Below are 27,362 nucleotides of genomic sequence, written 5' to 3'. Positions count from 1 at the left end.
TGTTATGCCACAATGTCGGCCCCTGCTTCCAACTTCTGAGGGTCTCTAATACTTTAGGTAAGGGGATGGCAGCACATTCAGAAGCAGGACTTTGCCATGCAGCGAGAGCATTCTCCTAGACACCCTGGGGAGGTCATAATGAGCGCAGATCAGGGCCCAACCTGGACTGAAGCCAGGCTCTGTCCTCGCTAATGAGCACAGCCTTGTTTCCCCATCCAGCGCTGACCCCAGAACACCAATGCCTACCTCCGGGGTGATGAGCACCACGAGAGCAGGGAACAAGTCGCACTTTTCCACCAGTGTCCCCAGTGCCTGGCACAGGCTGGCACATAGTAGGCACTCAAAAATATCTGCTGAAATAATGAAAGAATACAATCAGAGAACGTGTGCAGAAGACACTCTATCGGCTACAAAGCATTTACTTGTGAGGTACATTTAGCGACCTTGCCCAGGAGGAATTCACAAACCAACTACAATTTCTCCACCCACACAAGCTCTCCTCCCTTGGCCCTCTGGCCCTCACTGTCTGTAGCTCCCAGGCGCCGTTTAATCACACAATGTCCCACCAAAGGCTCCAGGATGTACCGGGGGTGGGGCACTGCACCAGGAGCTGAGGCTTCTTGCTCCTCCCCTCTGCTTCCCCATGGATCTGCCCAGGAAGTTTTCCTACCCTAACAGCAAACACCAGACCTCTTCCAGAGGAGGATCTAACTTTCACTTCTTCACAGTCACAACAGTGGTCACCTTCCCCAAGCTGGAAGATCCTCCTTGTCCCGTTCTGATGGAAATTACTCTGAGCCCCTGCCCTGTGCTTGTATTTGGAACGCACGCTCCACAAAGGCTGCTCCTCCAGCACCTTGGACAGTGCCTGGCGTGGGGCAGCTGTAGATAAATGCTGTCAAATGCGTGAGTGCGTGGGTACTGGACTCTGAGTTTATTCCGCCATGGTGGGGGCAGGGAGCTTCTCCTTCCGACATGTGTCCACCTTGCTATGGTGGTGATGCTGAGCGGAGGCTCAGTCAACCTTGGCTGACCCACAAGCAGCAGCCAGTTCACAGCGCCCACAGCGAGAGCCTGCCCAACAGCCCCCTGTATTCCCGTGGTGCACACGCTGCCGGAACCCCTTGCCTGGCTGTGCTAAGCCGCCTCTCCTCTCCTGACTCATCAGCGGTCCCTCTGCTGGTGTCTCTCTCGTCTTCATAGGGCCACTGTACCATTAATTGCGATTTTGCAGGGTGGGACACAGAGCAAGCTGACAGCCAGCAGAAGGTGTCTGGCGACAGGAGGACAGAGAGAATCAGAGGGGCAGCTAGATTAATTACAGGTTTCCTCTCAGCTGTGGGCAACAAGATCTTGATTACTCCTCCTGACGCTCCAGGCTCCTCAAGACAAATGGATGTGGGCTTCTCTGCTATTGTCTCACTGCCCCTGACTGGGAGAATCTCAGGTGGCAGCCAGCAGCTTGGCTGGAGTGGCAGGGAGGTGCAGTAGCCAGGGAGGAGGAACAGGGCCACCTCAGGCTCTATGGGGCCGTGAGGGAGAATAACCGTGGCCTCATCAGCTGGGCACGACATTGTAGGCATCCTGTCTCCCTGCAACAGGCCAGGACACAGGGCTGTCCCAGCAGTCAGCGAGCTGGGCACTCACAAGCCCTGCAAGTCAATCTCCGAGTCTCAGCTTCTCCTATAAAACGAGGGAAGCAGACTAGAGGATCCCTAGGCTGTGAAGTTCTGCAGTTCTAAGAACTCAACTCTACGACAACATAATATTTACTGACTATTTACTATGTGTAAAGTGCTATTTCAGACTCGTTTCCTCCTTGGGAGAACTCTGCAAGGAAGAAAATCTCATGCCTCCCCACCTGCAGGTGCAGAACTCAAAGGCAGAGAGGCGGATCGAGTGACTTGCCAACGTCACTCAGCTGACACGTGGAAGAACTGGGTCATGGACTCTGGGATGCCCCTCCCCCCTCTACACACACACATGTGCACACACGTGCACACACACATGCACATACACCTTCTACACCCACCTTCTTTGTGGTCCCAGAATCTAGCATGTGGTTGCCACTTAATGATGGACTGTGATTGTGATTATTATAATGACGGTGGAGAACAAGGCAAGTTCAACACAAGGAGCTCTCGACCCCTACACACCTCTTGCTGGACCCGAGAGCCAGCAACAAAAGAACGAGCATGCAAGGGCTTCTTGGCAAAAAGATCAGCCCCTGTGTTGTCAACATTCAGGATTTCCCAGCTCCCAGGAGTCTAATGAGTTACGACCGGACGGGGTAGCCGGCGGGTAGAGTGGCATCCACACTGGGAACTGGGCCTGGCCTAACTCAATAATTAAAACTGAAGAGCAGGGGTGGACGCAATGGCCTAGCCCAGGCCTGACTTAAGGGAGGTGGCTCCATGAGCAGTCCAATGGCACATGTCAGGGACCACCAGGGCCCAGGACCAGGGACAGCCATTCTAAATTCTCAGGTACTACCGAACAAGAGCAAGGAGGAATCCAGAGCTTTCTTCCCTCCAAACCACCTCCCTTGGAGCTTTCAGATCTGAAATGCACCTGTAAACAGAGTCCCCTCATCAGAGGCCAGAGCAGATGTGCCTGGCTTCCTATCCCAGCTGCCACTCTGTGTCCTTAAACCGACTTGCTAACCTCTGAGAGCTTCATCTGGCTCCCAGGAAAGGCGGCTGCCGGAGACCCAGGGGAAAGTGCAGTCGGGAGAGGAGCCCCTCCACACCCTTGCCGAGCTTCCCTCCAGCCCTGAGCACAGGCACCTGGACTGCGTCCCCGTCTTCTCCCGGCAGCACAGCCTCCCACGCCTGCTGGCTGGTGTGAACCCACAGCCCTCTCCCCTCCAAATGCTGCTGCAGATCAGCCCCGTCCCTGCAGCTCCTGAAGAAGCCAGTCCTCCCCCTCGCTCAGGCTCAGTGCCCTGGAGGTGGAGCCCTGTGTGACCCTGGACCCATCACTTAACCCCTCGAGGCTTCCATTTCCTGGGCTGTAAAGCAGGCAAATTACACTCACCGTGTTGTACGCACAGGGTCGCTAAGAGGATCAAACGAGATAAAGGATGCAGACTCACTTTGCAAATGAGTAAAGTGCTTCTGGGGGGAAACGGGTCATGTAGGCCCATCCTCTAGTCTGGCCAAACACGCAAGCACCCGCAGTACCCTATGAGGCTCATACTTCACCCATTCAATATTTCTATTATGTGGCAGGTGGCTTCGCGGTCCCTGGGACATGGTCCCTGCCCTCCTGGAGCTACCATCTAGGACATTAAGAGACATCTATCAGGTACTGAGACAGGCAGGTGCCATGGATACAGACGGCAAAGGAAAGGTGCAGAGGCCCCAGAGTGTAGTGGGGAGGGGCAGCATCCCCAAGGGTGACTTGAGTCAGCCAGGCCCTTAGGAGGGGCCGGGTGAGAGCAGGGAGGAGGAGATGGGCTCAGAGGCCCCTGACAGGATACAGCATGGTGAGTTCCAGAAACACAGGGAGACCACCAGAACTGCAAGGCCAAGAGCAGTGTCAGTGTCCATTCCCTCTCATTGGGTGTGGCCTTTTTTTTTTTTTTTTTTTTTTTTTTTTTTTTGCAGGCAGAGTTAGACAGTGAGAGAGAGAGAGACAGAGAAAGGTCTTCCCTCCGTTGGTTCACCCCCCAAATGGCCACTACGGCCGGTGCACTGTGCTGATCCAAAGCCAGGAACGAGGTGCTTCCTCCTGGTCTCCCATGAGGGTGCAGGCGCCCAAGCACTTGGGCCATCCTCCACTGCCTTCCCGGGCCATAGCAGAGAGCTGGACTGGAAGAGGAGCAACTGGGACAGAACCGGCGCCCCAACCGGGACTAGAACCCACAGTGCTGGCGCCACAGGTGGAGGATTAGTCTAATGAGCCGCGGTGCCGGCCTGGGCGTAGCCTCTCTGAGGACAAAGGCCTGTCCCTTCTCCCACTGCATTCCTGGGTCTGGGCCAAGGCTCTGCATTTAAAGCCCTCTTCTTCATGAACCTTGCACTAGACCCAGCCCCTTGCACAGGAAAGGCGAGGAGCCCAGCATCCCAGCCCACCTTGCACCTGTGAGATGCCGGGGAGCTGACCATCACCATGGTGAGACCCACAGGATGGCTCAGAACGGTGAAAAATGTCCCTGGCATTATCAGAGGCCACCAGACTGGATCCTCGGGGACGCACGCTCCTGGCAGAAGCCACGTGAGATCCTGTGAGGCTCTGAAACCCAGCAGCGCAGCGCTGGAGCCGAGGGTAACGCTTTCGAGGTAACCTTTCGAGGCGGCGATCTCACAGGAGGAACTGGCACAGCAGAATCACACGCACACCGAGGAGACAGAGCAGAAAGACAGCAGGGGAAGATGGCATTTTCAACGGCCCCCTGGCATACCCAGCCTCTGTCGCGTGCTGGGCACCTCCCAGGTGTGGGGAGGAGAGGGCTTCCCGCAGAGGCTTGCCCTGCCTTGCAGAGAGGCTGTGTGCACTGCAACTGATGGTAGCATGAGGTGGGGGCAGCTGGTGACGGGGTGCAGCCAGAATGGCACATCTGACGCCAGAGAGGGTTTATTCCAGATTCACAGGTCCAAGTCAGAGGGAAGCATTCTAACCTAGTGATAGGGAGCCCGGAGCCACTGGGGCACAGACGCGGAGCTCCTGAACTTGGCCTGGCTTTGCCCAGCCCAAGCCGGCACTTCACCAATCTGTCTCGTCCACGACCCCTTCACACACCCGTCAACACTGCTGTGTCTCAGAAAGAGAGACCTGATCTTTCTGAAGTCCAGACCAGGCCCTCGGCACACTCAGGGGAGGGAAGAAAGGCCAGACCCTTCACAGTAAAGGCCGCAGCAAGAGGGGTGTGTCCCCTGCCAAGTTCAGAGTGGTGGACTTACTCTGCTGCAGTCGCGCAAGCTCAGGCTAACCTCTGGGGAGTGCCCAGTGCACTGGCATGCCTCACCCTGCCCTGTCCCCTCTGTCCAGCTCAATAGCACTGACCACCCTCCGCCTAGGGCGAGGCAGGGCCAAGAGAGTAGAGGCTGGTTGCTGGCCAGCTGCCCCTGAGGAGGGGGTTATAGGACCACGGTCACTCAGGCGTGGGAAGGGACTTGCTGTTCATCCTCAACTGTTCTCTACCGTTGCATGCTTAGCTAAGAGGTCTGGTTGCTTTTTCAATTTAGGAGTCTAGTGAGTAACTTAACTATAAAGAACCTCGATTCTCTCTGTGCCTGGCTCTAAGACCAGGGCCCATGACACACATGTCAAGGCTCAAGGGTTCACTGAATGCGGTTCTGCCAGGTCTCTCGTGGCCTCTCTGGAATATCCCTCCCTGACACAGGGGCGCTGGCTGCCTGGTGAGAAGCCAGAGCTGCTGGGAGCTGACCCTGAGACCTGCACTCTCCTCCCAGCCAGTCTCGCCCCCATCCCAGGTACGGCCCACCTGAGGCTCCCTGCAGCCACAGCACTTGCCTCGGAGAACCCCTGGCGTAGACTCCTGGTGGATCCCAGGCCTTTGGCAAGAGGAAGCCCCTCCCTCAAGGAAGGAGGGACCCTGGGGCACTGCCACATTCAGCCAGTGTCTCAGAGCGCAGGCACCCTCTCCATGAGCCACCCAGGGCTTCTTTCTGCATTCATCACAGGCCACAGGGGAGAGTCTCTGAGATCCCTGCCACCTCCCCTCTGCCACTGGCCCAGAGATGGCACAGAAACCACAGGCAGGGCTGGGCAAGTTTACGCGTTGGGAGTCCAGGGGCTGAAAGCTCTGAGTCACCTCCTCATGTGGTCACCGGGCGACGTGTGGGACAACCCTGACCTCCTTAGCTAAGTGAGGGTCTGTCCTTGCACTCACAGGGCCCCTGATGAAGAAGCACATGTCCCCAAGAGGCCAGCTCCAGCCTCTAGAGCTGGGCGAAAGACCGGGAGTGCTGCCCATCATCCTGCAGGGGGTTGCCAGGGGCCCTGAACACACTGGGCCCACCCAGATTCTCAGAAGGGCTGCCTTCCCTCCAGGAGCTCCCCAGAAGTGTCCCTGTGTGGAGAGTGACACAGCACACCCGGGAACTCAGGCTGCACGCAGCAAGAAAGCCGCTCGTGCAAGACAGAGCAGCCTGTGGCCAAACAAGGGCACCGTGCAGGAAGACAGAGGCAGAAAGGCATCTGTGGTGCCCGGGAGTTGGAGCCAGGATCTTGGAAGTCAAGGTCAGGGGCATGCACTGGATGGAAGAGACCTTGTGGGTACATGCTGGGGAAAGGAAGGGGTGTCTAAGGGCTGGTGACCACACCCACCTGGCAGGAGCCCATTGGTGCTGGGCTCAGATTCTAGAAGGCCTCAAATGCCAAGGCTACGGGGTCTGGACTTTATCCTCCACGCAACCAACAGCCAACGACTGTTTCTGGGGAAGGAAGGGTCAGGACTAGAGTTGCGCTTTAAGGAAATCAATATGACCGAGGGGTGCAGGGAGGCCTGGAGAGGTTACTGGGCACTTGGCTGCCTGTGTGGGGAATGTGAGTGTGGGGGAAGCCGACCTTGAAGGGAACTGACCTGAAGCCACCTGAACATCAGAGTGCAGAGACCGCCCCAGGAGCTAGAAAGGCCAGTGTCCGAGCTGTGGAGCGCTGTGGATCTCCAGTGAAGGCAGCCGCAGACGGCACCGGCACCGGTCTCAGAGGAAAAAGGGCACCACACTCCTTGCCAAGTCTGAATCAGGCCCAGCTCGAAGCGGGGGGATATAATGTGGAAAAAAGCTTGTAGCAAAGGGGCTGGGCTTGGAGACCCAAGGCCTGTGTTCAAACCTGGCTTTGCCATCTGTTCCCTGTGTCCCTGTGTGCCTTGGTCTCCCAACAAACAGGAGGAGCTCAGTGTGCCCTGTCTACTTCACAGGGTTCTTCGAACATCAAAGAGGGTGGTATGGGGCAGCCGCTTGGGATGCCCACATCCCATATCAGAGCCTGGTTCACGTCCTGGCACTCTGAGCTTCTGCTGTGGTTTCCTGCTAATGAGCCTGGGAAGGCAGCAGATGATGGCCCAAGTTCATGGGTTCCCGCCACCCATGAGGGAGATGGAGTCCCTAGCTCCTGGCTTTAGCCTGGCCTAACCCTGGCTGCTGAGGCCATTTGGGGAGTGAACCAGTGGAGCGAATTTTCTTTCTCTGTTTCTTCCTATCACTCTTTCAAATAAATAAGTCTTTAAAAATAGGAGGATGTTCAAGAGTTTTTCAGGCATGGAAAGCCAAGAAAACGGGCACAAAAATGTCCCACAAGAAGGACCTTGATGAGTGAGACCCCATTGGAAAGAAGGGGCCATCAAAGAAGGATGTACATTTCTCTGAAGGGAGGTGAAAACTTGCACTTTGTTTATGGCCCTGTCTAAATACTGACAAAGTTTGTGGATTCAAAAGGCTTCCATAGCCTAGGCAGCTCATGTCAAGCGCCTCAGTGATCACTGTCATTATACATGAGTGTTAATTGTTAAATTAACAACAGAAGTCCCTGTGCACTAACTTCTCATGTAGGACCTCTATCCTCAAAGAGTTGTATTATGAGAGTTAACTGTAAAACTTGTTCTCAAAGGAAAAAAATAAGAGAATGTTACAAGTGAATCATATTTTGGTAACATGTCATCAAAATTGTGGAAGGCTTCTCCCCAGACTAGAACTCTGGCTGGGTTAGTTCTCTCATTCCTCCTCCAACCCACTCCAACAATTTACCCTGTGTTTTATGTTCTAGAACACACATCTGACTCCCTACGTCTCAGATTTATTGAACAGATGAATGATTTACCATTGTTTTCTATAAAACTCCTAAGACAGCGTTTTCCACCTAGTTGGAGCTCAATAAAGGTATGATTGATTAATTAATAAAAGTGAACCTCTAGAGGATGTTTTAATCCTATCATTTTCCCCCTACTCAGCGACTCAGCTTAATATGAGCACTCCCAAAAAACCAGCCAGGGCAGCAGGTTGGAGATCCCCACCCATTCCCTTCATTCACAAACTCTGGCAGGATTCGCTCCAACAGGAGGCAGTGCAGGGCTGCTGGTGTCAGCACAGGCCCTGTGTGTGCTTTCACCAGAGCCCCCTGAGGCCTGGGTCCCGCCACGTGCTGGCTCTAGTGCTTTGGGCAAGTGATTCACCTCTCCAAACCCCAGTTTCTCCAGCCATGGAAAGGAGAAAGTGTTAGGTATCCCTGAGGTGGCTTTCCAAGACGAGCCATGATCTTAGCAGTGTGCCTGCAAGTCGCAAGTGCACAAGGCCTGACAGCTGCTATGTGGTTGTTGTTATTATTGTCCACAGCCAAATCACCATGATTTGGGGGGGCCTGGTATTTGGGTACAGATTTTCCATTAGCGAGGATGATTATGAACACTCTGTGACAACCCATGGATGAAGCCTCGCTTGCGTTCAACTGTAGGGCCCTCAAAGCCAACTTCACAGCCCCTGTATCCAATGGCATCTGGGCTGGGGGGCACTGAATGAGTCAGTGGCCCTTATGGTGCTAACCCAGCGTTAATGGTGCAAGTGAATTACAAACAAGGCCCACCTGCTGTGCTCAGCAACAAAAGCCGGCAGGAGGGTAATTGCCTGGAACTTGAGCACAGGGGGACACAGCGGGCATGGAACACATTAACCACAGGGAGGACAACTTCCCCTCACTTCCCTTTTGCACAAGACCCATGGAGAAGCCGGCAGGCAAGGGGATGCTGGCGCCAGACGGTGGGGTGAGGGGGGGCACTACTCCAGAGTAGCAGAGGAAAGGTGCTTCCAGACAAACACAGATCTGAGGGCAAGGAGGGTCTCCCTGGCTGGCCACACACAGCCCAGATCCCCACATGAGCGTGGGTGCCATGGCACCTGGCCTCTAATTGCCAACAGGGACAAGGCAGGCAGCGCCCTTGATACCAAGGATCAGGAGGAGACAGTGGGCTCCCCGGGGCTGGTGAGGCAGTGGCAGCATGCAGGCTAGTTGTTCACGGGTCTGTGCAACATGTGTGTGGTACGCAGCCACTGCGTGAGCAAGGGGAGCTCACAGGACACAAGACATCTTCCAGCGCAGGAAGCCAGGCACAGATGTCAGTCACCCTGCACAGGCCAGGAACCACAGTCACACCACACACAAGGCCCGGGTGGTGCTGGCACCAGGCAGAGAACTCTTAGCCCTGCCTGTGCGTGCTCGGGGGAGGCTTTGCAGAGAAAAAGATATCCTTACACACACGGACACACACACACACACACAATGTACCATATATGCATATGCGCACACGCTCACAGGTACACACATATGTATGCACCTATACACACATATACACTATATACCACATATGCACACACATGTATGCACACATCTATACATACATACCTATATACACACTCAGATTTTAGGCTCCTAAGAGGAAAGAGGTATTAGGTCTGTCAAATCACCATCAAACTCGCAACATGACCTGAGACCAAAGGACAAACTCAGACACACAGCAGAGAACAACCCTTGTCCTTTAAAAATCACATCCTACCAACAGTGGGTTAGTGTTCCTTTTTCCCCACATCCTCTCCAGCATCTATTGTTGGTAGATTTCTGAATGTGAGCCATTCTAACCGGGGTGAGGTGAAACCTCATTGTGGTTTTGATTCGCATTTCCCTGATTGCTAGTGATCTTGAACATTTTTTCATGTGTCTGTTGGCCATTTGGATTTCCTCTTTTGAAAAATATCTATTGAGGTCCTTGGCCCATCTCTTAAGTGGGTTGTTTGTTTTGTTGTTGTGGAGTTTCTTGATCTCTTTATAGATTCTGGTTATTAACCGTTTATCTGTAGCATAGTTTGCAAATATTTTTTCCCTTTCTGTCGGTTGCCTCTTCACTTTCCTGTTTCTTTTGTAGTACAGAAACTTCTCAATTTGATGCAGTCCCAAATGTTAATTTTGGCTTTGATTGCCTGTGTTTCCGGGGTCTTTTCCAAGAAGTCTTTGCCAGTACCTATATCTTGCAGGGTTTCTCCAATGTTCTCTAATAATTTGATGGTGTTGGGTTGTAGATTTAAGTCTTTAATCCATGTTGAGTGGATTTTTGTGTAAGGTGAAAGGTAGAGGTCTTGCTTCATGCTTCTGCATGTGAAAATCCAATTTTCCCAGCACCATTTATTGAATAGACTGTCCTTACTCTAGGGATTGCTTTTGGATCCTTGATCAAATAAAGGTGGCTGTAGATGTCTGGAATGATTTCTGGTGTTTCTATTCTGTTCCATTGGTCTATATCAAACTGGTAAAGCCACTATGGAAGTCAGTCTGGAGATTCTTCAGAAACCTGAATATAACCCTATCATACAACCCAGCCATCCCACTCCTTGGAATTTACCCAAAGGAAATTAAATTGGCAAACAAAAAAGCTGTCTGCACATTAATGTTTATTGCAGCTCAATTCACAATAGCTAAGACCTGGAATCAACCCAAATGCCCATCAACAGTAGACTGGATAAAGAAATTATGGGACATGTACTCTATAGAATACTAGATAGCAGTCAAAAACAATGAAATCCAGCCATTTGCAACAAAATGGAGGAATCTGGAAAACACCATGCTGAGTGAATTAAGCCAGTCCCAAAGGGACATATATCATATGTTCTCCCTGATCAGTGACAACTAACCAAGCACCAAAAAGGAAACCTGTTGAAGTGAAAGGGACACTATGAGAAACAGTGACTTGATCAGCCCTTGTCCTGACTGTTGATGTACAATGTAGTACTTTATCCATTTTAGTATTTTTTTGTTCTACTTAATACTATTGGTTGAACTCTGTAATTAACACACAATTATTCTTAGGTGTTTAAATTTAACTGAAAAGTGATCCCTGTTCAATATAAGAGTGGGAATAAGAGAGGGAGGAGATGTACAATTTGGGACATGCTCAATCGGACTTCCCCAAATGGCGGAGCTAGAAATGTGCCAGGGGATTCCAATACAATCCCATCAAGGTTGCATGTACCAATGCCATCTCACTAGTCCAAGTGATCAATTTCAGTTCACAATTGATCATACTGATAGGTCTAAGAGTCAAAGGGATCACACAAACAAGACTAGTGTCTGCTAATACTAACTGATAGAATCAAAAAGGGAGAGAATGATCCAACATGGAAAGCGGGATACACAGCAGACTCATAGAATGGCAGATGTCCTAAACAGCACTCTGGCCTCAGAATCAGCCCTTAACGTATTCGGCATGGAATTTTAGGCATGGAAAGTCAAGACACTCTGGCAAAAAAAAAAAAAAAACACCAAACACTAAATGAAAGATCTCTGCGAGTGAGATCCCAGTGGAAAGAATGGGGCCATCAAAGAAGGAGGTACCTTTCTCTGAAGGGAGGAGAGAACTTCCACTTTGACTATGACCTTGTCTAAATAAGATCGAAATCAGCAAACTCTAAAGGCTTCCATAGCCTTGGCAACTCATGACTAGAGCCTAGGGAGATTACTGACGCCATAAACAAGAGTGTCAAATTGTTAAGTCAACAACAGGAGTCACTGTGTACTTACTGCTCATGTAGGATCTCTGTCCTTAATGTGTTGTCCAATGTGAATTAATGCTATAACTAGTACTCAAGCAGTATTTTACACTTTATGTTCTGTGTGGGTGTGAACTGATGAAATCTTTACTTAATATACACTAAATTGATCTTCTGTATATAAAGAGAATTGAAAATGAATCTTGATGTGAATGGAATGGGAGAGGGAGTGGGAGATGGGATGGTTGTGGGTGGGAGGGAAGTTTTTTGGGGGAAAAAGCCATTGTAATCCATAAACTGTACTTTGGAAATTTATATTTACTAAATAAAAGTCTAAAAAAATCACATCCTGAACACAATTCACAATGAGAAGACACTGCTTGGGGGCACCCCATCCCACATTCAAGTGCCTGGGTTCAAGTCCCAGCTCTGCCCCTATTCCAACTTCTCCCAGGCAGCGGGTGATGGCTTAAGTACTTGGGCCCCTACACCCATACAGGAGACCTGGATAGAGTTCCCGGACCCTGGCTTCAGCCTGACCCAGCTCCAGTTATTGTAGGTGTCTGGAGAGAAAACAAGAGGATGGGACGTCTTTCTGCAGGTGCCCCTCTGCCTTTCAAATACATAAAATAAGTGAATCTTAAAAGACAAAAATTGCCTTAAGAAAGGAAATTTCTGAGCACCTAATGCTTGTGAGGCACAAGATCCTAGACTAAAATACAGCGACCTTGTCCTTGAAGCATCTATGAACTAACCATAACAACATAAAACTCCAGTGTCCCACAGAGCTGTACCTACACAGCTGTACACGTATACACACTGATGCACACACACCCTTGCTGTTCCCCTGGAAATGGGTCATCCACACAGAAAGTGCTGTTGTGGACTCTGCTGGATTTAACAATGACCAATGACAAGGCAGTAGGCCGCGCAAGGATTATTGCTCTCAATTTTCTGGTAGAGGAAACTGAAGCTGGGAAGAAACACATCTTGCCCAAAGACCAAGGCCAGTGCCGTGCAGGGAACGTACATGATAGTTACTGCATCAAATCCCACAACCACCCCGGAGGCACAGGTCTCAGCCCTTCTTCAAAGAAGAGAAGGAAGCTCAGGGGCGGTAAGGGGTCTGCCAAGGATCACAAAGCCGCGGAACGATGAACCTGCCAGCTCCTCCTGCAGGAGCAGCCCTGCTACGTGGTATGGGACGGGCAGGTGGCAGGGCACTGTGTCCTCACAGACACCCGGGTATGCAGAGTCCACAGGCAACGCCGGGTCCCCACAGATCCACAAGGCCGCGCTGCACCCTGGGGCTTTGCTCTGGCTCTGCCCTTGGCCTGGGACACTTTGCCCCTCATCCTCTTCTGGGCCTTGACCCAAGCCTCCACTTCTCAGGCCTTTATCCTCTTCACTCTGCTTTTTCTTCTCCATGGCACTCAGCACCTCCTAGCTCACTGCACACTTTGCTCCTTAGGTTTCTTATTTACATAAGCTTCCCCTACAGAGGCTGGCTAAGATGTAAGCTCCCTGAGAGCAGGGGGTATGTCTTTACTTGTGCCAAGCGGCAGAACAAAGCCGGGCATACAGCAGGTGTCAACAAATGTGCTGGATGCACACAGACACCATCCAAACAGTGTGGGGTGTGAAAATGCAGCACTCAGCGCGTGGGGGGGGGGGGCTGTGGCTGCAGGAGCCCCCTCTGGAAGGCCCACCTCCAAGCATGGAGCACCCACTCCCTCCTATCCACTGTGGCGACAGTTCACAGCCAGAGGCCGCATCAGACACTTCCTGCTTGTGACGTTCTGATAGCAAACGAGACACAGTGAGGAGGAGGACATCTGAATTTCAAGGAGTTCTCGTCCTGGATACAAGGAGGACCCGAGGCCATGGCTGGCTGTGCCTGAGCACAGCTGAAGACAGGGCGCCAGGCCTTGCTGGCCAGCTTGTCTAGAGCAGACAGAGCACCCAGGAGAGGGAGAGCAAGGGTCCTCGCAGCCTGCAAGCGAAGAGAGAGGGCGAGCGCCAGCCCTGGGTTCAGAAGACAGATCCCACAATCTCAGAGCCGCCAGGGACCTGTGAGAGGACCCAGCAGGGCTCCCCATGTCAGGGATCTGAGAAACCAGGCTCAGAGAGGGACGGCCACTTAATCAAGGCCAAGAGTTCACGCCAGAAGAAGTCCCAAATCCCAGGTCTCGCACCTGCCCCATTTGATGTCATTTTCATGACAGTTGTAGTGCTTGCTCACTAAGACCTTTGAAACGTCTTCCCCAACCAGTGCCATCCTGTGTGCAAGACAGATAAGGCACACCAGGGGAGACACAGACGTAGCCATCAAGTCCAAATCCAAACTGAACCAGGTTATCATGATGAGGGGTTTTCATGGTTGCCATGGGAACACTGAGCCAGGGTACCCAAGCCAGGGAAGACTCCTTGGAAGAAAGGACATTTCAGCTGAAGCCTGAGCAACGGGAGGGGTAGGAGGACGGAACGGCCCCATCACGGTCTGCCAGGCAGAGAGAGGAACAGGGATCTTCAGGCACCCTGTAGTGGGTGGATGTCCGAGCGGGCAGGCCCTGGAGTGGATAGGGCCAGGTCCCCCAACAGCTCCAAAGAAAGCAGGCAGTGAAGTCTAATTGTACTCTTAAAGAGTACTGTAGAGAGTTGGCCGGCGCCATGGCTCACTTGGTTAATCCTCCGCCTGCAGCGCCAGCATCCCATATGGGCGCCAGGTTCTAGTCTCAGTTGCTCCTCTTCCAGTCCAGCTCTCTGCTGTGGCCCGGGAAGGCAGTGGAGGATGGCCCAGATCCTTGGGCCCTAAAACCTGCATGGGAGACCTGGAGGAAGCACCTGGCTCCTGGCTTCAGATTGGCATAACTCCGGCCGTAGCGACCATTTGGGGGGTGAACCAATAGAAGGAAGACCTTTCTCTCTCTTTCTCTCTCTCACTGTCTGTAACTCTACTTGTCAAAAAAAAAAAAAAAAAAAAAAAGTCTGTAGAGCCATGGAGGGTTGTAAGCAAAAGAGGGGGCACAAGATGACTAGCAGAACAGCTGGATTCTTCCATCCAGCACACAGACAGCTCCAAGCTCACTGCCTACCTCTCCACAGCGCCCTGGTACACAGGCATGCTCTTTCCCAGGTGCCAACCCCCGCTTTTCCCTTTTGTTTTTTTAAATTTATTTGAAAGTCAGAGTTACAGAGAGAGAAGGAGATAGAGAGAGAGAGAGAGCGAGAGAGAGCAAGAGCGAGCACACACTTATATCCACTGGTTTACTCCCCAAAGACCACAACAGCCAGGGCTGGGCCAGACCAAAGCTAGGAGCTAGGAGCTTCTTCTGGATCTCCCACTTGGATGGCTGGGGCCCAAGCCCTCGGGCCATCCTCTGCTGCTTTCCCCAGGCCATTAACAGGAAGCTGGATCAGAAGTGGAGCAGCTAGGACTCGAACCAGAGCCAGCGTCATAGGTGGCGGTTTAACCCACTATGCCACAAGAGTGGCCCTAACCCCAGCTTTCTCTCTAAAAAAAAAAAAAAAATTATTTATTTGAAAGACAAAGTGATAGAGAGACGGGGAAAAGGAGAGATGGAGAAAGAGAGCTCTTCCACCTGCTGGTTCACTCCCTAAATGCATGCAGCAGTCAGAGCCGGGTCAGGCAGAAACCAAGAGCCAAGAACTCCAGCCGGGAGTCTCCCACATGGTGCAGGGATGCCAGGGCTTGTGCATCACCAGCTGTCTCCAAGCCGCATTAGCAGGGAGCTGGATCGGAAGGCAAAGTGGCCAGGACGTGAACCAGGCACTCTGATATGGGGCACGGGCATCCCAAGTGGCAGCTTAACCTGCTGTGACACAACACCTGTCCTTGACCCCTGACCCCATGTCTTCTAAGGGCAACAGCCACCTTGGACAGGAGTGATGATAAGAAAAGCACAGAAAAATCAAGCCCAATCCCAGACACAGGCAGATCCCTGCTCAGCACACTGCTTTAGAAGGCATCACAGATCGACAGCAGACTCTGGGGACAAATTCCAGCTCGGCCACACAAGCTGTGCCATCGCAGGCAGGTCGCTTAACCTCTCTGCACCTTGTTTTCCACATCTGGGAAATGGGGACACTAAGTCGTGTGCCTTCCTGGAGTTGTGAGGGTTAAATGAGCCAGTATTTGTTAAGGAGCTTAGAAGACCTGGCACACAGTTAAGTGCTGCATAATCCATAACTTTGCAAAAGTGTGTGCAAAAGATGGGGACGAGATCATTGGGGGTGGGGGAGGGTGGCTCTGCAGGCACGCGGGGCCAGAACAAAAAGGAGATTTCTTCAGCGTGGGCTTTCTGTACTCGCGCACTCGCCCGGAAAGACACGGGGCCGAGCGAAGAAACATGAAACACGCTCTACCCTCAGATCACCCCGAGAAGTAATTACTGTGGCGATGGGTCTTCCTTAAGAAGCACTGTTTACTTCTGAGTCGCAGCCACCGCACGGCAAACGGCTTTGATGTCTGTGGGATTTGACCAGCCTCCGCCTGGGTAGGAGAGGCGGTCCTGCCTCCCGGACCGCGCTCTCTCCTAAGCCCAGAATTCACAGCACATTTGCTATGCAGCTCAGCAAAAGGTGTATGAATAAAGAATCACCTGCTCCATCAACACTGCTCAGCCGGAGAGGCAAGGAAGCCGCCCGCTCTGCCTGTGCAAGGGATTTGCCAGGCGCCAGGGAGGGGAAGGAAAAAAAAAGGAAGTCTGTCCCACCAGGGCGCTCTGACATTGCATTTTGACAGGCTGGCCTTCCTGCCTCCACTTGGTGACTTGCTGCTGAAAACAATGCAGCCCAGCACAGAACACCTGCTGCCCCAGAGCACCGGCTCCTCCCCTGCCTGCCTGCCTGCCTGCCCGGCTCTCCGCCTTGCCTGGCTGCTGGAAGCGAGGGGAAGACGATTTCCCAGGCTCACGCCCCTCTCACCTCCTCTCTTTCTGCACCTTCTCCTTCTCTTCCATCTTCATGATTCTTCTCTCCCAGCAACGTCCCGGGAAGCCCAGGGCATCTGAGTCCCCAGGGACTCACGGGGCAGAGCTGCTTTGGCATCTGCTTGTCCTCGGGGTGGAGGGGGGCTCCCCGGGAAACTTCCAGAAAAGGTGGCTCCTGCCCATCAGACTCCAGCCCCATTCTCAGAGGACACCAGGACCCAGGTGGAGCTCAGAGAAGAAGCCTCCCTGTGGGGAGGAATCCTAATGGATCCCACGCTGCCCTGGGCAAGACTGAGGTGTGCTCATTCATTCATTCATTCCCTCCACCAGTGCTCTTAGCATTCAGCAGTGTCAGACACCGGCCCAGGGGGACTGGCCAGGTCCTAGCACAGCACAGAGTGCCTCGGGGGGCAATCGGAGGCCAGCCACGACCCCTGGGGTGCAGGGTCGGCAAAGGACAGCATCTGACCTCTGCCATAAGACAAGGATAGGGAAGGCATGGCCAAGAACGCTCACAGCATCATTGCCATGAGAGCCGAAAATGATCCTGTGGCCATGAGCTGCAGAAGAGGTGAACTGTGGTACAGTCACACGACGCAGCACTGCACAGCAGTCTCCAACCACGCGGGTGAATCTCACAAACACTGCCCAGGTGAGCAGGCCCTGGGGTGGACAGGGCCCAGGTCACCCAATGGCTACATGTCTCTGTGTTAACGTGACTGTTTGCATGGAGGTAGACACCCAGCAAAACAGGGGTGATGCTTGTCCTGAAGGCTCTTGGCTCTGCTCCTTTGCTCTCTTTCCACAATCACTCAGCAGCTCACTCTACATTCAATGGGAAAACATCAAATTCATTCATACTGAAGTGTGAATGATTGAAAGTGGTTCAACCGCATTACCCCTCCTTGGGGAACTTCTATCATAAAGCAGAACCGCTTTAGTTCAAACTAGTAACCAGCACCAGGCATCAAGAGCAGGCGCAAGACGACGGATGAGGTCAGGGGGACACTTTCCCAACACCCCTCCACTCCCTGGATGCCGTGGGCCCAGTGTGACACCAGGGAGCTTTCCTGCCCCTCCCTGGAGAACGAGCACTGTCTCTCAGCCGTCAACTCTGCAGGCTGGTCTGCCTGAGCCGGAGCAGCCAGGCCTTGGGGTCAGCCCCCGGGAAGCACAGCAACAGAAACATGAAAGTGCTCCTTTCGGGAGCACGGCTGCACGCAGGGGACTCGGGCGTGCCAAGGAATCTTCCATTGTACTCTGCAAAGAACAAACAGGACTCTGACCCATGCCATTCACTTTGCATAGCTGATTTAGTGCACCTTAATCCATCGTGTTTCCAAGAACTATGAACATACACCTCTCCTGAGCAGAGCTGTGGGGTGGCCTGGTTCCTAACTCTGCAGCCAGTTCTCTCTCTCTCTCTCTGAGAATTCCCAGCAGGCAGGGGAGCAGCCCGACACAATGTGGAGACCACTGCGGGGACTCCCGGCCCACACCTGGCTGCTCCTGCTGCCCTCCCATCTTCTGCGCCCTAAGAGGGAAGAAAGTGGCAGGAAACAATGCCACGGCCCTCAGCGTCCCCTGGCCTCACCGGTCCGCCCACTCTCCCCCAGGCTTTGCTCCCCAGCCGTAGAGCCGAGCACAACAGAAGTACATGGGACAGTCACATCTTGCTTCCCAGGCAGCGGGAGACGCAAGGCCCGCATCCGATCACCCACTCCAGCACATGCCCCATGGCTCCCTGTGCGGGCCAGGGAGATTGGCATGGAGGAGGGAGAGGGAAGGCCCCCGCAGGGAGCGACCACCCCCTCCCACCTGCCAGGGTCTCAGGGGAGTGTCAGTGAGGAACCCCGCACTGTCTCCTGACTCCGCTCCTGTCTCTTTTCATCCCAAATCACTGGCGTTTTCACAAGAGCACAGGTCTCCCGGCTGACAGGTTCAACCCTGCACAGGCCCCTGGGGGCACAAAGCCTCTCTCTGAAGCATCTCTAGGGAGGGCGGGCTGGTGGGCTGGGAGGGCTCTTTCCAGAAAGGCCAGGGCCAGGCCCTGCAGGCAGAACCCGCAGGGGACAACCTGGTGTCGGCCCATGGCAGGGAACCAGGAAAGTTGGTGCTACCAGGAGAGGTTTTTCTGGGCTTTGTGGCTGCAGCCTGGGAACCAGCAGCAAATGGGGGAAGAAATAAGGCTTTGGCATCGCAAGGCCCAGGTCTGGTTTCCAGCTCCACCCTGTATGAGCTACGGAGCCTCAGGCATGCCCTTGGCCCACAGTAGGGTCTCAGTTCGCATCAGCTGTCATGTTTGACAGCTAACGCTCTACGGACGTGAGAGTGACAGCAAGAGAGTGCCATGAACACAGGGCACCAGAGTCACCCTTTGCCATTAATTAGGCAGCTTACAACTCGGCAGGCAAGGCGCCAAGCACTCTACATGCATTATCGCTCTTAATTTGCACATGGTCAGAAAGGCAGGTCCAGGGAGCCCCCTTTCCGAGATGGTGTTCCGAGAGCTGCAACCACTGTTCTAATGTTACACGGAGTGGGAGACCTGCAGCTGGCCACCTCCAAGGGCGGCACGGCCTCCTGCTGTACCACCCTCCCCAGGGAACCACCTCTCCCCCGTCCCCATGCACCCCAGGCTCACACACCTGCAGAGACACAAGCAAAGCACTCAGCAGTGGTCTCTCCGAGGGCCCTCTCCCGAGCCATCCCCACGCCTGGCCAGGCCATGTGCACACACTTGGCGTCCCTTGCAGACACCCGACGCAGGCAGGCCCAGGCAGAGCTGCACACTTCCTCCCCCATCCCCTCCCTGCTCAGGGGTCTTCTGAAGCCAGCACAGCCCGCCCCTTCCACCCAGGGCATGTGTCACTTCCATTATTTCCCTCTTTGCTTACAAAGGCCAAATCAGTAGTTTTAAACTTGGAATTTATCTTTATTAATAAACAATAAAGGTTAAAAGCTTCCCGGGCCCCTACTTGAACACCAGCAATGGCAGAAACAGCGGCCATAACCCCAGATGCAGAGCAGCGGCTGACCTGGGCCCAGGCAAAGGGGTTTCAGGCTCAGGCATGAGCGCCCATGCATACAGGGGTGGGGCTGTACCTACGGTCCTCAATCCCAGGACCCTGCTCTCTCGAGGACAGGGGCCCCGCCTGGGCTAACCATGCCTCTGATTTAGAGAGCTGTAAAAGCTGTGGGTGGCTTCAAATATTTAAGTACCTTAAATACGCCGATAATGATAATTACCTGGCTAATGGCACTCTGTTGTAAATGAAAGCTCCAGGCCAAGAAGGCTTTGGAGTCATGGTCACTGCACACACTGAGCTCCTGGCTGACCCTCGCCTCCCCCATTGCACGGTGGCCCCGAGGGCAGCTGTCGCCCAAGGCTAAGGGCACAGGACTGAGGGTCATGTGTCCAAGGTGCCACCATCAGACTGTGTCCCCGGGTGAGCCATGCGACTTCTTTTTATAAGATTTATTTGACAAGCAGAGCCACAGAAATAGAGAAAGAGGCAAAGACACACACGCAGAGAGAGAGAGAGAGAGAGAGAGAGAGATTGTCCATCTGCTGGTTCACTCCCCAATGGCCACAATGGCCAGGGCTGGGCTAGGCCAAAGCCAGGAGCCAGAATTCCATCTGGGTCTCCCAGGTGGGTGGCAGGAGCCCAGGCACCTGGGTCATCTCTGCTTCCTTCCCAGGCACATCAGGAAGGAGCTGGATGGGAAGCGGAGTAGCCGGGACTGCATTGGCTGAGCCACAGCACCGGCACACTGCCTTCTAAGTCATCTCATCTGGGCAGTGAGGATGAAGGAGGCAGGCCCTCCCCACAGCTCTCCTGCGAAGGCCAAAGGCAATGAGGGGGCCTCCAAGGGCGGTTCAGATCTGAGCGACTCCTAAGGCCACATCACCCATGTCCAGCCTGGCTCTCCCTCTGCCACAGTTAAGCTCCCTTCCAAACTCAGTCCACAGAGTGAATGCCCCAGGGGCCTTGGGGAAAGGCTGGCTCACTCTGAACACACGGCAGCCTCTGGGGGAGGCTGCAGGGCCATCTTGGAATCACAAGCTCTTGGTTCGCTGGGCGCTCTCCCACCCCAGCCCAGGGCGACCTGAGTGCTAGTCCTGCAAGAGCAAAGTTTGCAGCAAGAAACTCCAAGGGCAGGCAAGACAGGGGCGGGGCTTCTGGGGAGAAGATGGACAAGTGCTAGACCTTCCTTTTGCTTTGCTTTGCTTTTTAAAGGTTTATTCATTTACTTGAAAGGCAGAGTTACAGACAGAGACAGAGGCAGATTGAGAGAGAAGTCTTCCACTGGTTCACTCCCCAAATGGTGGCAACAGCCAATGGTGGGCCAGGCTGAAGCCAGGAGCCAGGAACTTATTCCAGATCTCCCACATGGGTGCACTTGAGCCATCTTCCGCTGCTTTCCCAGGTGCATTATCACAGAGCCGGATTGGAAGTGGAGCAGCTTGGGACTCGAACCAAACAGGTGCCCAGATGGGATCCCGGTGTGGCAGATGGCGGCTCCACCTACACCACAGCACTGGCCCTGACCTGCCTTTTTCATGGCATGGAGCGCACCTGGAGGTGGCACCAGCCTTGGAGATGAGCATGTCCCTCTGCGGGGATGTATTCGTTCCTGCGCCTCTCTCGGAGATGTATCCGTTCCCACCCGCCCTTTGGTGAAAGCTAATGGGCAGTGAGCAGTGCTGCAAGGTGCCAGAGCTGAAGACAGATTTCCGGGGCAAAATTGACTAGGTCAGAGGAAGGGCCTGTTCACCCGCCCTCCACCTGACACCTGGCCAAGCCCCGGAATTTCTCACCACCACGGAGTGGGCAGGTGGGCTGCCTCCTCTCCCGAGACCACGTGTGATACAACCCTGCATTTTTCAAAGGGTTTATATCCATCGCCTCTTACAGCTTCATGGTGAGCACTCTTGGGCCCATCTCACAGATAGGGAGACTGAGGCCTGGCAGCACCTTGATAGGTGCTCAGTTTTCTTCAGAGTGTGCTTTGACTTCCATCCCTCAGGAAACAAGTGACAACCGCAAGAATGATTTCCCACTGGGAGACGAGAGAGGGCAGCCTGAAGGGTGCAGGCCATGAAGGCCCCTCCGCTGGTCTGGCCCAGGCACTCAGATTAAACTGAGCCAGGGCCCGCGTGCACAGCCCCAGCAGGGTCGCACCAGGCAGCTCATCCTGCCCTGGGCCCTGGGGCCCTGCGTTCCAACAGCGTCACTCCAGTGTGACCGTCCCCTAGACTGGCAGCCCAGCTCCCCAGGGGGTGGCCGTCTGTAGGAGCTGCCACGCAGCCCAGGGCTCACTCTAGACGAGCTCTGGGTGGCATGGGGCTGAGTAGGGAAGGGGAAGTTTGTAGGGTGAACTAGCACAACTCCCCGGGCCCCCTGTGCATGCAGGGCGCCTGGGCTCTGTGAGAACACAGGGCGTTGTGCTCACAGAGCCAAGATCAGCACCCAGGACCCAGCTCCAGGTCTGGAGGTCTCCCTGCACCACCCCATGCAGCTTCGCCTTTGAGGAGGACTGGGACAGTGAAGGCTCCCATCCAAATCAGCGTTGTGAGTGAATGGTCAGGGCTGCAATTTCCTGGGGCTGAAGGAAGAACTCAATCAACCTGGGCTCTACCAGGCTGATGCATCACCAGTGTTAATGAAAGACCTACTGCGTGCTACCCAGCAGGCATCCAACAGTAAACAAAGCGGACGACCAACCTGGATGGACGCTGCCCACGTGACCCCAGATGCACAGCCCCGGGGGCTCCGAGACAAGATGAGCACAGCAGGGCCACCACCTGGCCCCTGTCTCTCAGGGCCAGCACCAAGAGAGCCGGCGGCCTCGGGCAGCACAAGAGTTGTCACATAAGGAACCTGGGTGCTGGCCATCAGTGTCCACCACTGCCAGGGCTGGCTCTGTGTCAGTCACATCAAGCCACGCCTCTTTAGGGCAGGCCACAGGCAGACGTTTAGTGTCTGCCTAAGGAAGTACTAGCCACGTGACCCTCCCATCCTCTCCCTGGTGAGTTCTGAACAGGGGTGACGGGCTGAAGGTCAAACAAGAGTCCCCGGATGATCTGGATCCACAGCAATGAATGGATGGAGAGTTTGGACTCCTTGAGATTGGAACCAGATGGAGTGTGCCAGCAGAGGATGGATGGAGAGAGCTCTGAGGGCCTCCAGGGCCTGGCATCCCCCAGGAAAAGTCTGGGCTGCATCAAGGGGAGCTTGAGAATTGAGTGCGTCCTGGCAGCGGTGCTGGCGTGACAGGGAGATGGCAGGGTGGCAGGGCCCGGGGGCCCAGAGCTCCAGCCTGTGTACCTGTGAGAAAGCACCCCCACTCGCAGGAGACACGCTGCTCCCGCCTCTCATGGCAGGATCAACTCATCGGCTTCCTTCCAAGTCAATCAAAGGAGGAAGCCAGCCTCCAGGTGCTCCTGAGGTCCAATCCGAGTCACTGACGCCCCTCCCCCCTCCCGGGCCTTCATCCTCCGGTGACGGGCAGGGAGGGCTCTTCCTCATGTCAGCAGCATTGGGGGAGGGGGCACAGACTGGAAGGCACCCTTCCCTGGGCCGCCCACAGCCCTCTAGATCAATAGCAGCTGTAAAGACTCAAAGAAATATACATAGAGAATATTTTTTATATGATTCCCCAAATCAATTCTTTTTTAAAGCATTTTTTTTCGGGGGCCACTTTGAAATAATTGAAGCCTTCCATCAAATTATCCTGGAGATCTCTTTCCATGAAAAGCCTTTAATTTCATCTTCCTTAATGTAATTCCATCCCGGCGGAGGAACCCGGTCTTTTATTTATTTTTTTTTTTTTCTTTTTTCAAATATTGCATGAGGGCCCTTTATCAGCGGCAGAATCGGAGCGGGAAAGGGGCTGGACAGGCCCTGTTCACAGAGCCCCGAGCAGGACAGGGGCCGGCCATCAGCGACGGCTCCTCGCACCCCACCTGCCGCCCGTTCTCTCCACCCCCGGCCAACCCGTCCTCCGACAGACCGTTTCCACCTGGAAGTGCTGAGTCACCCGCCGGCCGCCCACCCTCCTGCCACGTGCACCCAGTCTCTGCCATGTTCTTCCCTGGCGCTTGGCTGGGAACTGGGGAGGCGACACAAACACGCAATTCTGCTCTGACTTCTGTCCACCGAAACCCAGACCAAAATGTTCCCTCTCCTGGGCAGATGGAGCTGTCCCCAGGAGGAGGGGACGCAGCAAGATCTAGAAAGAGCGGCTGAAGCTGCTTATGGGGCTCTCTGCACCCTGAGCTGAGAGCGAGCTCAGCGCCTGTTAGTCACGCACGGCACGCTCCCTCTCAGCCTCCCGGGCTCCTCTCTCTCTCTACCTCGCTCTCGGGGCCTCCTTCTTTGGCCGCTGGCTCATTGGCTATATCCCACCTCCTGTGCCTTTCCTTGGGGTCAGCCCTGGCTGACCACAACAGGAAACTGAAGCCTATTTTTACAAATTTACTTAAAATGAGGTTTCATGACTGCTGGTCTTTAATTCTGGGTGCATTTCTGGAAACTTCTGGAGGCCTCTCCTGAATCTCCAGCACCGCCCACTGCCTCAGATCGCCAGATACAGGAAGTTGCTGCCTTGATTTCTGCGTCACCTTCCTTCACAGGGCCACGTGTCGGGACAGTAGCTGGGGGACGGGAGGTGAGATGGGAGGGACGGCGGAGGCTCTGCACTAAGGGGTACAGACCGAGTCCTGGGCGCATCCCAAGGTGCTGCCGAGAAGGCAAACAGGCCGTGCAGGGCAGACAAAGAGTCTGTCCTGCAACAGTGTCCTGCTAAGGACTTCCCTCTGCACCTGCAGCCTCCGGGGAGTCTGCTAAGAGCACGCAGGACAGAGAAATGAATGCTGGGGACCAAGAAGCTTCCAAAGACAAACGGAGCTGGAGCCTGGCCAAGCCCAGGCTGCTCCCCACTGGTGACAGGTGAGGGGCCGCCATGGAGGCCCCACGACGGCTCTGAGGCCTCTTCCCATGTGGTCCCTTGGTGAAGGCCAGAGGGCAGACTGCACAGCCAGCCAGCTCTGGGGCTCTCCGTTGAGGTCATCCTCTGTGAGCCCCCAAGGGAACCTCAGGGGCCGTGGATGGGAGGCCCAAGCAGCGTGTGGAGGAAACGCTTGGACTTCAGCTCAATTATTGCAGGAACAGTTTAATCATTTAAAAACACACTCTGTGTTGCTCTAATGAAGACAGAGGCTCTCTTCCATAGTGTTTGTGCCATCTGTGAGCAATTTTCACATTAGTCTCTTAAAATGGCAAGGCAGAGGCCAGGCAGTGATGGAGAGGGACAGGGAAGGCAGTGGAGGGAGCCCAGGGGCAGACACTGCCTGCAGGGGAGGGGCCCAGGGCCAGGGCAGCCAGTGGGTGGGGCCGTGAGAGAACCAGTGGGGGGCGACGTGGCCCTGCCTTTGGGGCACTTCGCTTGCCCAGGGAAGAAAGGCCTTGAGCTTGGTTGTGAAGAAGGTAGAGGAGGCAGAATAGCTCAGTGGTTTCCAAACAGGGTCACAATCCCTAAATAGGTCTCTGGTATCAATTCAGTGGCCAGTAATCAGTATATTTCTTAATGAACTACAAGAGAAATAACAGAAGGACCATTCTGACCTGGAAGAAATCAGGGTGACGTGAAGAAATCTGAGGTCAGGGGCAACAAACACAGGAGGTGGGGCTGGGACACCTGGGTCAGACAGCAAGGCCCTGCCCACAGACCCCTGGGGTCATGTCCACAGGGGCTGCAGGAGGCTCCCACTGGCCAACAATGCGACAACGTGAGCTGCAAACTCATGGCAAGGAGAACTGGCTGAAACACACTGAATACATAAAAATCAACAAGCCTAAAACTAGTGGGGTCAAAGGTGCCCTCCATAAGAAAGGCCCAGGGCCCAATCCCTGGACGCTTGAACAGTCCCTTATCTGCACAGGTGTGATGAAGTCAAGGCTCTTTTGCTAAAGATTTATCTATTTATTTGAAAAAAAGAGCAATGTTTGGGGCAGGGTGAGGAGGGGAGGAGATAACTTCCATCTGCTGATTCAGTCCCCAAATGGCTGCAACAGTCAGGGCTGGGTCAGGCAGAATCCAGGAGCCAGGAACTCCATCCAGGTCTCCCATGTGGGTGCAGGGCCCAGGTACTTGGGCCATCCTCCACTGCACTCCCGGGTCACAGCAGAGAGCTGGCCTGGAAGAGGGGCAACCGGGACAGAATCCGGCACCCCGACTGGGACTAGAACCCGGTGTGCCGGTGCCGCAGGCAGAGGATTAGCCTATTGAGCCACGGCACCGGCCCCTAAGTCATCTTGAGAAGTCTATGCTGGATGAGCAGGCAGGCCCTAACCACAGCTTCACGTATCCTTAGGACAAACTTCCGGAGAAGAGCCGGCAACGTGACCATGGAGGAGGCAGAGACTGGAGACACAGGGCCACGGCCAGGAGCTAGAACAGGCAGGCAGTGGACCCTCCCCTGGAGCCTTTGCAGGGCCCTTCATTGTGGACATCCGGTCTCCAGACCTGAGGGAGAACAGACTCCTGCTATCTGAAACCACCCAGCTGTGGTCATTGTCACAGCCGCCACAAGAAACTCATACAATCTCATACTCTATAGAGAAAGTCAAAACCACGGAAATTAGCAACAGGGTATGTAGCACAAAATATTTCCATTTAATATGCCCATATTCATGGACAGCCAGGTCCTGCTCAGAAATGTATTTCTTGCTGGGAGTTATGGTCAAAACAGATGGGAAAGCTGGCCCAGGAGTTACGGGCATGGGTCTTGGTGAATTATCTCCTTAGTGCTCCCTACAGGCCGTGCAACCTGGGACAAGTCCCTGACCCTGCTAAGTCTGTCCTTGTCTGAAAACTGAGGGGGACACCAGCACCTACCCCCAGGGCTGCTCTCTCTGCATCCTTGGTGGATGCTGGTGTTATAGCTAATAATAAAACTGGTAGGAATAAAAGACATAGTTGAGACAAGTTCCAGCTACACCCCACGCCCCTGCTGGCACAGGCCCTCCGTCCTGAGGCTCCAGCTACAAGGCCTCCAAGGAGTGCAGGACCCTTGCAGGTGAGACGTGACTAAAACCATGCCATCAATACCATCCTTTGGCCGGCGCTGCAGCTCAATAGGCTAATCCTCCACCTGCGGCGCCGGCACCCCGGATTCTAGTCCCGGTCAGGGTGCCGGTTCTGTCCCGGTCGCTCCTCTTCCAGTCCAGCTCTCTGCTATGGCCCAGGAGTGCAATGGAGGATGGCCCAAGTCCTTGGGCCCTGCACCCGCATGGGAGATCAAGAGAAGCATCTGGCTCCTGGCTTCAGATCAGCGCGGCGGCCATTGGGGGGGGGTGAACCAACGAAAAAAGGAAGACCTTTCTGTCTCTCTCTCTCTCTCACTGTCCACTTTGCCTGTCAAAAAAAAAAAAAAATACCATCCCTTTAGAAAGGAGCACAATAAGGGGCTGGCGCCAGGGCTTACTTGGTTAATCCTCCACCTGCAGCGCCAGCATCCCATATGGGCACCAGGTTCTAGTCCCAGTTGCTCCTCTTCCAGGCCAGCTCTCTGCTGTGGCCTAGGAAGGCAGTGGAGGATGGCCCAAGTGCTTGGGCCCCTGCACCCACGTAGACCAGGAAGAAGCACCTGGCTCCTGCCTTCGGATCGGCGCAGCGCTGGCCGTGGCGGCCATTTAGGGGGTGAACCAACAGAAAGAAGACCTTTCTCTGTCTCTCTCTCTCACTGTCTAACTCTATCTGTCAAATAATTAAAATGTATTAAAAAAAAAAAGAAAGAAAGGAGCACAATAAGGCCCAAAGAACAATGGCTTGGCCAAGTTTACGCAGTAAATGGAGATGGGACTAGAACAGTCTAACTCTAGGCTGAGGCAAAGGCGCACTCACC

The 27,362-nt window shown here is 54.1% G+C and overlaps 1 protein-coding gene across 4 annotated transcripts in view; it reads right to left on the bottom strand.

Moving 5' to 3' along the window:
* Window positions 1-27,362, bottom strand: part of GRIK4 (glutamate ionotropic receptor kainate type subunit 4) — a 435,012-nt gene that overhangs the window by 317,082 nt on the left and 90,568 nt on the right. For 3 of the 4 annotated variants that reach the window (XM_051819416.2, XM_051819403.2, XM_051819421.2), the window contains exon 2: window positions 247-353. The exons of the other annotated variant lie outside the window; for it this stretch is intronic. The gene's annotated coding sequence lies outside the window, so the exon portion shown is untranslated. The remainder of the gene's footprint in view (window positions 1-246; window positions 354-27,362) is intronic. 4 annotated transcript variants of the gene reach the window in all.

This window comes from Oryctolagus cuniculus, chromosome 1 (assembly GCF_964237555.1).
Source record: "Oryctolagus cuniculus chromosome 1, mOryCun1.1, whole genome shotgun sequence".
Lineage (NCBI taxonomy): Eukaryota > Metazoa > Chordata > Mammalia > Lagomorpha > Leporidae > Oryctolagus > Oryctolagus cuniculus.
Note: the sequence above shows the minus strand (reverse complement) of the source record. Positions and strands in the feature narration are given on the sequence as shown.